This window comes from Ictalurus furcatus, chromosome 10, assembly GCF_023375685.1.
Source record: "Ictalurus furcatus strain D&B chromosome 10, Billie_1.0, whole genome shotgun sequence".
Lineage (NCBI taxonomy): Eukaryota > Metazoa > Chordata > Actinopteri > Siluriformes > Ictaluridae > Ictalurus > Ictalurus furcatus.
This window is the reverse complement of record NC_071264.1, coordinates 30216439-30229990: the sequence shown is the minus strand read 5'-3', so window position 1 is coordinate 30229990 and position 13552 is coordinate 30216439. Positions and strand designations below refer to the sequence as shown.

Here is a 13552-nt window from a genome sequence, read left to right as displayed (position 1 = left end):
TTCTTCTTCTTTTTTTTCCCCTTTACTTACTGATTTATCTTGGCAAGACTATTAGTGTGAATGATGTCATAAAATAAAAGAATAAAAAAAAGCCCAACAGTGAACTCATTTCTCGGTAACATCCACAGCTGGAGATGATGCATTTCTTCAACAGCGCTCGAAATTTGTATTTTATTTTGTATTAATTGATTAATTTTTTTTTATTTTTTACGTTAGACGTGTTACCGCGGCAGCCGAATTCATCAAGCGCTGAAGCTAATTAGCGATTTTGTCTCAGGTCGTTACACGGCGCGCTCTCGCCGCCGCCTTCATCATAAACGAGACACATCGGAGCAGAAAGACGCCCAAACGCTGCGCTCCTTCCTAAATCCTTCAGACTGCACTGAGATGAGTGTAATTTAGCCTGTCTCTCCTCCTCCCTTCCTTTTCCTCCCTCTCTCTCTCTCTCTCTCTCTCTCTCTCCCTCGCTCTCTGCGGGGAGAGACAAAGTCTTATGAGAGAATGGAAAGACTGAGAGAGGGATACAGTGTCTTTGCTCCGCTGACAAATCCCTGAGTCTGGCTCTCACAATCAGGTGTTTGAGAAATGAGAAGAAAAAGAAGGAGAAGAAGAAGAAGAAGAAGAAGAAGAAGGAGAAGAAGAAGGAGAAGTAGGAGAAGAAGGAGGAGAAGAAGAAGAAGGAGAAGAAGTAGGAGAAGAAGAAGAAGAAGAAGAAGAAGAAGAAGAGGAAGGAGAAGAAGAAGAGAATGGGTTAAAGAGGAAAAGAGGTTCTCTGGTTGCCACAGAAATGACACAGCGAGAAAACAACAGTCAAATCGCAACCTGGTCAATCAAGCGTGTCTCCTCGTTACTTGAAGGGAGTGTTAAACACACACACACACACTCTCACACCCTTTTGTCAGCAGGGCGGTCTGAAGACAGCAAACACACACACGCCATCTATTTTATGTTTGGCTTCATTGTAAGTGCTTTATGTAACACAATACACTCTTTTCACGTGACGTCACGTCCGTTCTGACTCAAAGCAGCATACGGTTCCTTCCACCAGTATAGAACACTGTGGAGTTCACCCAATCCCCAGTCCCCCAGTCCCCAGTCCTCCAGTCCCCCAGTTCCCCAGTCCCCCAGGTCCCCAGTCCTCCAGTCCCCCAGTTCCCAGTCCCCCAGGTCCCCAGTCCTCCAGTCCCCCAGGTCCCCAGTCCTCCAGTCCCCAGGTCCCAGTCCCCCAGGTCCTCAGTCCTCCAGTCCCCCAGTCCCCAGTCCTCCAGTCCCCCAGTTCCCCAGTCCCCCAGGTCCCCAGTCCTCCAGTCCCCCAGTTCCCAGTCCCCCAGGTCCCCAGTCCTCCAGTCCCCCAGGTCCCCAGTCCTCCAGTCCCCAGGTCCCAGTCCCCCAGGTCCCCAGTCCTCCAGTCCCCCAGGTCCCCAGTCCTCCAGTCCCCCAGTTCCCAGTCCCCCAGGTCCCCAGTCCTCCAGGTCCCCAGTCCTCCAGTCCCCCAGGTCCCCAGTCCTCCAGTCCCCCAGGTCCCCAGTCCTCCAGTCCCCCAGTTTCCCAGTCCCCCAGTCCCCTAGTCCCCTTCTACACATGCCAGATATACGTCTAGATGACGTCCAGTGACTTGCAGGCAGATTTACACTCACGCCACATTCTACACTCGATAAAGGAAGAAGAATTCTTCATGGAGAAGTATCTGTGTGGTCATGACCCGGCCCAGCTCACGTTAGCGGAGGAGTTAGGAAAACGGTAGATGTTAGCTTTCTCTTCTGCAGACAGAAAGCCCTTATTGTTGATTAATTTACCGTAATGCAGACCACACACTCTTCTTGTAGCCGAGTTTCCATATTACCAGTGTTATCTACAGATTGTGTATTCTTAGATAAATGTCAGTGACGTATTCGCTTAGCTTAGCTTAGGATCTTAGCGGGTTTAAAGCAAAAAATAAATGTATTAAGTAAATAAATAATGATGAAACACTCCAGTATAGCTCCTGTCCTGGGTGAAGTGTCCGGATTGCTGCCCGGGAACGAGCAGCACCGAGCCGGACGCTTCACCCAGGAAACACGGAGGCCACGACCCTGATGGTGACGCTGAGATACGAGCTACACCGGGATTTTCCAACAAACAGTGAGTGCGTTTCATTATTATTATTATTATTATTATTATTATTTTCCTTTAAAAGTGCTAAGACCACGAGCTAAGCTAGGCTAATCTAATTGGCGAAGGTAGATATCTGAGCACACACCGCTTCTCCTTCGTCTCGCAGGATATGATGCACACGTACACTGATGAATGTTATATAAGATCGCTTCAGAACATTTCATTTTAGCAGCAAGAAAAACGGCTTTGGATTCTGGACTCTGATTGGTCAGAAGGTGTTGATTAGTTTTCTATAACAGCAGCTCTGAGAGTAACCTCCCTCCATCTCTCTCTCTCTGTCTGTCTGTCTCTCTCCCTGCATACATCTCTCTCCCTTTCTCTCTCTCCCCATCTCTCTTTCTCTCCCTCAGTCTCTCTCCCTCCATCTCTCTCTCTCTTTCTCTCTCTCCCCATCTCTCTCTCCCTCAATCTCTCTTTCTTTCTCTCTTTCTCCCTCCATCTCTCTCTCCCTCCATCTCTCTCTCTCTTTCTCTCTCTCCCTCCATCTCTCTCTCTCTCTCTGGCTGCTGTGTTTCTTCAGCCTCTTCTCTGCCGAAAGCCGTATTGTGGTAACGGAGAGGAGTAAGAGTGCTGTGCACGGGGAGTTAGGTGCGGTTTTGGACGCTGAGCTGAGGAAAATGTGACTGAGCCACATTGTATTTGCTCTTCTCCCAACATGTATGAAAAAAAAATTAAAAAGAAAAGAGAGAGAGAGAGAGAGAGAGAGAGAGAGAGAGAGAGAGAGAGAGCGTAGAGCAGCAGTAAGTCTTAAATTTAGAACAGACCTCCTTTCAAGGGCAATGATTCGCTGAATGAGAAGAGAGGAGGATCAACATCAGCGTTAAAAGACGAGTGCTGTGCTGCCTCTCTCTCTCGCTCTCTCTCTTTTTTCAGTTTTCTGCCTTTTTTTTTTTTACATTTTTTTTCCTCCACATCGGGAATGTGCCAAGAGCCGCCTGTGTCCAAACGCTGAGGCTCCCGCCATCTGCAGCAAATGTGGTCCATTAAAGCAATACCATATGGACGACAAGCTCTCGCTATTAACACGGCTTCTGGACGCTCTGCCATCTTCCCAACGCACACACACACACACACACACACACACACATGCACACACAGCAGGCTCTCATATTTTAAAACTTTGGGACGAACTCATGCAGGGTGTGTGGGCTCGAGCGCTGAAGCCAGTGATTCTGTCATTTTATGAAACTTTGCCTACAGCTTCCATGGAGAGATGCTCTTCATTCAACACTCTGTAGATGTTTGATGGCTACCAGAGATAATGGAAAAAAAAAGCACTCGAACAGCGCTATGAATCTCTCCCTGCTTTTAATATAACAAGGAGGGGAAGTGAGGTTTTAAAGCCTTAGCAAATGGCTGTGAGTCAAATCAGGCACATCAGATCTTCCACCCCGATGATGACTGGTTTCTTCAAGAAGTCAAGATGCTGGAGAAACCAAAGGGTGTGGAGATGTGGTGAGGAGATGGTGGATCTATCCGTGCAACACTAGCCAACACCCCCTCGGAGAGAGAGAGAGTGAGAGAGAGATGTGAGAGAACCCATCCACACATTATATAAAGCTTCTTCTCTTCTCAGCGACATGATGGTAAAGCTCGCGTCTCTGTTCTCCTACACACACACACACACACACACGGTGGGGAACATACACAACGCAAATCAATTACACCTCTGTGATTTGTCTCCCCCAGCCCCTGAGTCTCACAGCATTCCTGTTTGTTGATTTTCTGCCCCAGAACGCGTACGCCGACACGTTCACAATTACAGAGAGAGAAAAAAAAAGAGATGTTTCACAACTGTCCTTTCAATGCCTTTCCAATGCCACAGAAGACAGGTATTAGTAAAAAGAAAACACACACACACACACACACACACACACACACACACACACACAATGGGCCTCATTTATCAACCTTTTAGTAAAATCTTTACGTATTGACACAACGCTCACCTTCTTTGCTGAAAATGGTCACACTCATTCACGGCATATTTACATTTAGCCACGCCCACAAAACCCCATAAAAGCTGAAGCTCATCTTCGCCTCCGAAGCGTAGCCCGCGCTAAAACTCCCAATAGTGCAGCTCAGCCACTGCAGCGCAAACGCTTCCTCCTTTTTATTTCAGGGCGCCAATACTTTTTGTCCCAGTTGTACAGATAGTCGTAATTATTATGTCTCGTTTGCTTTCTTTCGAGTCGTTGATATGAAACGACCCAAAACCAGCAAATTGGTGTTGAAGTGATTTAAACGTGTCTTTCGAGATTCTCCTGAGCATGTATTGAAGATCAAGACTGAGCTCTGATTGGTCAGAAATGCTCACAGAACACAATATAATTTGCATATTGCAGTCTTCTGTGATTTCAGTATTGTAATAATGATATATATTATATATATAAATAATGATATAGCTATATAACGATATATATCACACTGTTCTATATCCTCATAGTTAAAATTAGCGTATTAAATACTTTTTCTTTCTTTTTTTTTGTGTAGAGTTAAGGTCCATTTGTCTTGCGCCTTGACTGATTTCCAGACCAAGAGCGCTCGCTCCAACACCGTGTCACACAGGCGCATACCTGCGGGTGTTTTCATTTCACACGATTAATTAATCAATGACTGCGATGGAGGAAGTCTCGTGGAGAGAGATTGATGGGGAAATGCATGAGGATAATCAGTTCTGACAAGAGCACACACACACACACAAATACACATGCACATACACGTGCACACATGCACAAACACACACGCACATGACTAGTCTTAGATTACATTTAGCAATGAGAAGCACAGCCACAAAAAAACCCAGATCATTTCTTGCACCGATGTCATGTGTACATTGTAAAGGCCGTGCGTTGTGTCAGAATGTAACAAAGGGCTTTATATTTTGTAACAATGTATCTAAACACTCTGTGTCAGGTAACAGCGTAACAACATCCACGACACGCCGTGTAACATAGGCCCGGTCTCATATAACAATTTAACAAAAGACTCCTGTTACAATGTAGCAAAAGACACCGTATTGTATTACAAATTTCTTGTAAGAATGTAACTAGTGACACCTTATCATGTACAAATACAACAAAAGACTCTGTATTGTGTAACGGTGTAAAACAAAAAAGACTACATAACTAAAGATTCAGTACTGTATAACTACATAACTAAAGATTCAGTACTGTGTAACGATGTAACTAAAGATTCAGTACTGTGTAACTACATAACTAAAGATTCAGTACTGTGTAACTACATAACTAAAGATTCAGTAGTGTGTAACGATGTAACTAAAGATTCAGTACTGTGTAACTACATAACTAAAGATTCAGTACTGTGTAACTACATAACTAAAGATTCAGTACTGTGTAACTACATAACTAAAGATTCAGTAGTGTGTAACGATGTAACTAAAGATTCAGTACTGTGTAACTACATAACTAAAGATTCAGTACTGTGTAACTACATAACTAAAGATTCAGTACTGTGTAACTACATAACTAAAGATTCAGTACTGTGTAACTACATAACTAAAGATTCAGTACTGTGTAATACATAACTAAAGATTCAGTACTGTGTAACAACACAAGTAAAGATTCAGTACTGTGTAACAACACAAGTAAAGATTCAGTACTGTGTAACAACATAACTAAAGATTCAGTACTGTGTAACAACACAAGTAAAGATTCAGTACTGTGTAACAACACAAGTAAAGATTCAGTACTGTGTAACAACATAACTAAAGATTCAGTACTGTGTAACGATGTAACTAAAGATTCAGTACTGTGTAACTACATAACTAAAGATTCAGTACTGTGTAACAACACAAGTAAAGATTCAGTACTGTGTAACAACACAAGTAAAGATTCAGTACTGTGTAACAACGTAACTAAAGATTCAGTAGTGTGTAACGATGTAACTAAAGATTCAGTACTGTGTAATACATAACTAAAGATTCAGTACTGTGTAACAACACAAGTAAAGATTCAGTACTGTGTAACAACACAAGTAAAGATTCAGTACTGTGTAACAACATAACTAAAGATTCAGTACTGTGTAACGACGTAACTAAAGATTCAGTACTGTGTAACGATGTAACTAAAGATTCAGTACTGTGTAACTACATAACTAAAGATTCAGTACTGTGTAACGATGTAACTAAAGATTCAGTACTGTGTAACTACATAACTAAAGATTCAGTACTGTGTAACTACATAACTAAAGATTCAGTACTGTGTAACAATGTAACTAAAGATTCAGTACTGTGTAACAATGTAACTAAAGATTCAGTACTGTGTAACAATGTAACTAAAGATTCAGTACAGTGTAACGACGTAACTAAAGATTCCGTATTGTGTAAGAACGTGACAAAAGGAGGATCGTTTCTGATCACACGTGAATAATCTTAGATTAGATTCAGTAATGACACAAAGATCCAAAACAAGACAAAACTTGTCGTTTCGAAATGTATCAATTCCTCCGTCTAAAAAAATCTCATCTTTTATTTTTTATACATTTTTTAAAAGTATAAATTTCATGTCACTCTCTTTAATAAGAACACAGACTTTTGTCTGTAAGCAGTAATTTGTCAGGTGTGACTCGGCGGCAGGTTAAAGGTGCGAATTTCTTCACTGTAGCACCTGAGCATTAGCACATGCGCTATTACCTTGAGACCGAGGTGGAGAACTAATTTCCATCTGCTGCTTCGAGGCAATCCCTCACCTCGTGTACGGATGGGGCATGAATAACCTGTGTGTGTGTGTGTGTGTGTGTGTGTGTGTGTGTCTGTGGCTATGTTTAGTACAAGAGGGAACATGCGTAAGGGACAAGGAGCCAGCTGTACTGCCCTTCTGAGACCAGAAATCAGATTCCTTTAGCAGCTAAAACGCTGTATTTAAAAGTGACTGATGACAGACTAATTAAATTAGCATTTCAGCTCAGAGCCACTGAGCGCAGGATGGTGTGAAAGGGTTTTGACAGAGCTGGGATATCATACATGAGAGGGGAGAGAGAGAGAGAGAGAGAGAGAGAGAGAGAGAGAGAGAGTGCAAAAACAAAATCACCGTACAGTTCATCTACAACTCACAACTTTATAGGAAAAAGGACGAGATGTGGAGATGGGGAGCGTCCATGAAGAACTCCCTCAAAACACACACACACACACACTCACACACACACACACCTTGACTAATACGTCCCGTATCCCATCTCACCTCTGCCTCCAGGCCCCAAAGCCACACGAGTAGTGAATTAATTTGTGCGACATTAGGAAGGTGTGTTGAAAGGTGTCTGCTCATGTCTCAAATTAATCGCACCGCTGGTCAGCATTAGCACCTAGACGCCCGCCGCCACAGCACACACACACACACACACACACACACCGACAAACACACACTTACAACGCAGCAAAGGGAGGGAGTGTGTGTGTAAGAGAGAGAGAGAGAGAGAGAGAGAGAGAGAGAGAGAGGATTCGCCCGTTCACACCGGAATAATTAGAACATGTCAGGAAGAATTAATTTCCTCATTTTTCAAAAGGATACACAGAAATTACCATGTTATTATATGACAGGGTCCCTGGGAGAATTGTATTAAATTTGATTTCCAACACAGCCACAACCTCCTCCCCCTCTCCTCCACACACACACACACACACACACACACACACAACAAATTAAAGTCATAAATAAGATGGAAAGAAGCGGGGCACGGAGCATATGTTTATGGCAATGAGTGAAGCCAGGGGAGCAGAAACAACTATCTTCATTTGGTTTTATTTAAATCAGCTCGACACCATGTGTCTGAATGACAGCGTTCGCTAATGGGGCTCGGATTAGGGGGCTCCTTGATATTAGCCCGGAGACGCAGCAGCCACTTAGCGGGTTACACACCGTACGCTTCGACTCACAACCTCACCAGCTGAGCAAGGAAAACTATTTATAATTAAAAAATGTTCAAAATGAAGCGTGGTTGCTTTACTTGATTGGTTTCATGTGTGTATATATATATATGTATATATAGTGTGTGTGTGTGTGTGTATATATATATATATATATATATATATATATATATATGTATATATAGTGTGTGTGTATATATATATATATATATATATATATATATATATATATATATATATATAGTGTGTGTGTATATATATATATATATATATATATATGTACATATAGTGTGTGTGAGTGTATGTGTGTGTGTGTGTGTGTATATATATATATATATGTGTGTGGTAAATGGTAAATGGCACACTTACATAGCACTGTTATCCAAAGTGCTTTACACTGTGTTACTGTGTGTGTGTGTGTATATATATATATATGTATATATATGTATATATATATATATATATATATATGTATATATATATAGTGTGTGTGTATATATATATATATATATATATATTGTAATTATAATATATACAATCTATACATATTGTAAACATATTGTAATTATTTTACCATCTTGCTACTCCAGAATGAGTGTCTGACTTGCAATGGCGCAAAAACAAAGTACCTTCAACTCGATTATCCCCGATAGTTTCATTGTCCTCGCCCTAATGTGCAAATTTTTCCCCATCTCGCAATTCAAGGCCAAAATTTGTGACCAAAAAAACCCTCGTATTACTACAACAACAGCATGAAATCCGAACTGTCCTTTCCATAAACGCTTGAACTGTTCCTGAACAGCCATGTTGTTTTTCCCCGCCCCCTCTGTATATTACAAACGCGGCCTGAACGCGATTTTATAATACGTATGGCGGCGCTTAAAGAAAACGATGATGTCTTTGTTCACCAAATCAAATCAAATCAAATCAAAATAAAGCGGGAGTGTGAACAATCAGCAGAGAGACTGCTCATGTGAAACCGAACGCGATCAAGGCTGCGAGCGTGCTTAGAAACGCATCGAAAACGAGATGAAAAACTATTGATAAAATCGCCGCTTTGTCTGCGCGCTCCCTTTTCTAAACGTACTCTTTTGTAGATTATAATTTTAGCTGCACGTTCTTCGCGGAGCGAGAGCGTCCGTACCGATGCTTATAGCTGAATAAAGGGGAAAGAAACAATTAGCTGGTCTTCTCTGTTTTCTGTCGAGCGAGACACCTCCAAGGTTAGCCTCGGTGAAGTGACACAATGCGAAAACAGCACCGGCATTCACTCGTCTCGGGGCATTCAAGGCCCTGAAACGAGGCTTTGTGGGGGAGGACAGGAGGGAAAAAAACGAGGCTTCTGTATGTCCTTCATTAAGCTTGTTAGCTTATTACAATTCAGCCTTGTTGAAAAAAAAAGAGTGATGGAAAGACAAAAAAAAAAACGACAAAGTTGTGGTTTTTTTTTTTTTTCCCTTTCCCCCTTGTTCTACTCTTTGAGAATGGGCGTCATTAGAGCCGAGCAGTCCCGCGAGCCCTGCAAACTTTAAATAATTTGGGAATCAATTAACTCGCAAACTCTCGACATAACACGGATTTCACACCCCCGGGGCTGGGGAGCGGCGCGCGTTATCAGCTCCGGAGGATTCACGGCGTTTTGGGAGAAAAGTTCATGGTTGAAATCATTAATTCGTTTTACAGGACTTTTAGTTATGCATTACGCTTCCCAGCTGTGGAAGCCTGGAGATTAATGACATGCTCTTCAGCGCAGCGGCATGCGCCTCCGTAAAGCTAATAGGTGAAACGGTGCTTTTTTTTTTTTTCCCTTCTACGCTAACGTCTGTGGGCTGAAAGGAAGGAGCGCGGCCAAGTCTGTATTACGTTTCGCTGTTTAGAGAGTTAAATAAAGCGTATTGAGGTATCAAGAAAAGCCGTATAGAGAATAAATCTTGGAAGGAGCCACTGCCGGGGCTATGACGACCTGTTGCTGGGACGGGAACGCACTAAAGACTGAGACAGGATGGTACGGAATGTCAAGCGGTGTGGAATTAATGGCTGCGTAAGGATCAACTCCAGACTTTTTGGCCTGAACTAGTTACAGGCAGTGATGAAAAATGCCGGGCGTTAAACAGGTGTATCAGCAACGCCCCGTCACGTAACAGTGTAACCGGAAGAATTTATGGCAAATTGTCAAAACAAAAGACTCCACGTTGTGTAACAATTCTTGTAAGCGTGTAACAAATTACTTTTCAGCGTGTAACAATGTAACGAAAGTGGTATAACGATGGAACAAAAGACTTTTAGTGTGTAACAATGTAACGACAGACTTTTCAGCAGCACGTAACAATGTAACGAAGGTCTCGTAACGATGTAACTACACATGCTTCAACTTGTAACAGTATAACAATATATAAAATAGCTCAAACATAATGAAGGACTCGGCATCGTAGCTAAGAACGTAGCACAATTATTGCAACGATGTAACAAAAGATGAAAATGAAAAGGCTCAGAACACCAGACACATCCTAATCAAAAACTCCTTGAGAATTTAGTGGAAATCTAACCAGAACTCGAACCACTTGACCGAGAACGCTCTCCCTTTCTTCTGAGATCTCAGGCGTTCCAATAATTCAATTCCCAACAATTAAATCTTCTTCTAAATTCCCGCTGATTAAACGCCAGGCTCTCGGGTCCCTCCGGAGGGACGGGAGAAAGAAGCAGAGCAGAAGAATTTCACTGATGAGATTAAAACACTGACCCCAATTGAACATTGTCTCTGACAATAATGGAGGTGAGGGTCAGTGGAGAACTGTGACTGGGGACGCGCAGATAATGGATGAGAAAATAACCACCCAAAGGTTATTCATTTTCATTACTGCGCCTGTTGAGCTGTTTATTTCATTTTTTTTCCCCTCCCTTTCCTAGCAGAAAATCATTCCCGGAGACCCCTGGCTCCACAGAGACATCAGCACCAAGACAGGCTAAATGCAAAATGACAGAACGCTCCGGAAAGCTTTATTAGATGAATGGCACGCGCTGACAAAGAGTGTATTCTGCCTATTGAGGAGGGATGGGGGGGTGTTAGAGGGTATGTGGAGTGGAGTGTGGGGGGGGCGGGGGGTGATGTTGATGATGGCGGGCGCCTGCCTGCATCCTCAGGTGTTTCCAAATGAGTTCACACAGGAGGGATTAAACGGCGGGCACAAACAAGCCACACGTTTGCCCAAATTACTCACCACCTTGTTTTTGTGATTAATTAAACATGCAGATTAAAGTTGCAAAGGAATTTAGATTAATGAGCGCACAAGGCCTCGCTGATAGGAGTGTGCGGGGAATCCGGGGCGGGTGCGTTATGAAAAAATCTAAAACGAAGGAGACAGGAGCGCGCGTCGAGTCTAGACCATGAGGAACGCTCCGTAATGCGTACTGGCAGCTTTAAAACGAGGCTTTTGGCATTGTGTGTGTGAGCTAATGGGCTTTCAATTAGCCAACCTGCGCAGAACGCACACGGTTACTGACGAGGTGCATAAACAGGCTACGTTTAGACCTAAATACAATTACGTGATTCTTGCACATGTGAGAATGAAAATGTTCGATTCTTCCTAAGGTGTAAAAGTTTTTGGACATGCGGATCAAGCCCGGTTTATACTTTTACGGGTAAACCTGCGTAAACGTAGACGTCATGCTAGCACTCGATCTTTCCACGTGCTACTACGTTCTGCGCGCGCGTTGTCTGCAGTGCCACGCGTCAGGAGAACTCTGACGGGTCGGTGGAGAGGCGTGTCCGGAAAGCGCGCACAAACGTTTTGATGAGACGTTGTGACGTTCCTTCCGCGGGTTTAATCCAACGTGCCAAACGTGTCGAGCGTACACAATACACCGCGTCCAGAATCTTCTCGTCTTCTACAGACGAGCTCGCGATCCCCCGGGACCTTCCTGACAGCGTGTTAAGGGTTCACGACGGAAACGGATGGAAGAAGAGAAAAAAACGCGTCGGAGGAGATTCTTCGCCGTCTTTTAAACATCGAAGGACTTTTTCGCACTATCCGTCGTTCCCCAGATGAGGACGGGTTCCCTTCTGAGTCTGGTTCCTCTCAAGGTTTCTTCCTCTTGACATCTCAGGGAGTTTTCCCCTCACCACCGTCACCACCGTCTCGCCCAATAGGGATAAATTCGCACTTTTAATATCTGTATCCCGTGTTTATAGTTTATACATTTCTGTAAAGCTGCTTTGAGACAATGTCTATTGTAAAAAGCGCTATACAAATAAAACTGAATTGAATTGAATTGAATATTCACCACCTACACACACACACACACACACACACACACACACACACACACACCGAGTCTACACTACAAGGCTCACACTGTTGGCCCACGGCTGGACGCGCTCCAGGACGAAGGGCTGATGTTTGCTGTTCTACCAGCAGCTCGTTCACCTTTATTCAGCTCAACAATCAGCGCTTCATGCCCAAAAATAGAGACCTGACCCTGCAACTTATCAAGTCTAATATCTGTGTTCGCGCTGCCTATAAAGGGGCTCAGTGCGTCCCACAGCTGCTGTGTGGTGTTAGTTGCTCCCAGCATGCTCCAATACTCTAGAACATGTAACAGCATCCTACACGTAGAGTCCAGCTCAGCACAAACCGCGCATAGCAAACCGGTCGTAATGAGACGCACTCGCCGAGGAGTAACCGCTCATATCCTTTTCAGAATTCCCTTTGAAATGACGTCCGTCTGAAAAAAGCTCGGACTCGTAAAACCGAGCGTCAAAGTGCCGAGATAACGGAATGGCGATTCGGGCGATATGGTGACACGTGATATCTTGATATCTTCCTCTTCCCAAAGTGACGCTGCAATCTGAGACGCGCCGCGAGCTTAATAAAAGGTGGGCCGCCTTTTCACCGTCCCCACCCCCCACCCCCACCCTCACCCCACCCTGACTGACTGACTGACAAGCCTGGCACACAAAGGTGGTAATCACTCCAGGTCCCTTTGTTATCCCAGCATTCAGCTCTCTCTCTCTGAGCTGGCAGGCTTTCAGAGCGGACTTAACACGCTACTCACCAACACGCCGGGGGAAAAAAAAAGAAAAAGAAAGAAAGAAAAAAATAATCCCGGCCGAGCGAGGACGCCGTGTTTGACTTGAAATCGCAGGGATAAAGCACCCGGCTTTAGCGAATGGCCGTGAACTTTGCGGCGGGATGTGTGTCATTCTCACCGGCCTAATTAACACCAGGCCGTTATTTCAATTTTTTTCCCCCTTCGCTCTAATATAATATTAAAGTCCGCCGTCCTGTGGCTCATATCCAACCTGACATTTGAAAAAAGATTAACGTGAACTTAACTTTTGGGGGGAGCTTGTTTGCCTAACGTTACCCAGAAGCAACACTTTGCCAGATATGATCTTTCTCTTTTCTTTTTTTTTTTTACGCCGCTGGAAAGAGAACTGCCTTTTAAGACATATTGTGGCGCTACGCCGCGGCCGTATATCGTCCGTTTTCTTTAAATGGAGTTCTTTCTTCATCG

At 43.6% G+C, this 13552-nt stretch overlaps 1 protein-coding gene across 5 annotated transcripts in view; it reads right to left on the bottom strand.

The window, feature by feature from the left end:
• Positions 1-13552, bottom strand: part of sox6 (SRY-box transcription factor 6) — a 194225-nt gene that overhangs the window by 152429 nt on the left and 28244 nt on the right. The gene's annotated exons all lie outside the window — the stretch shown is intronic.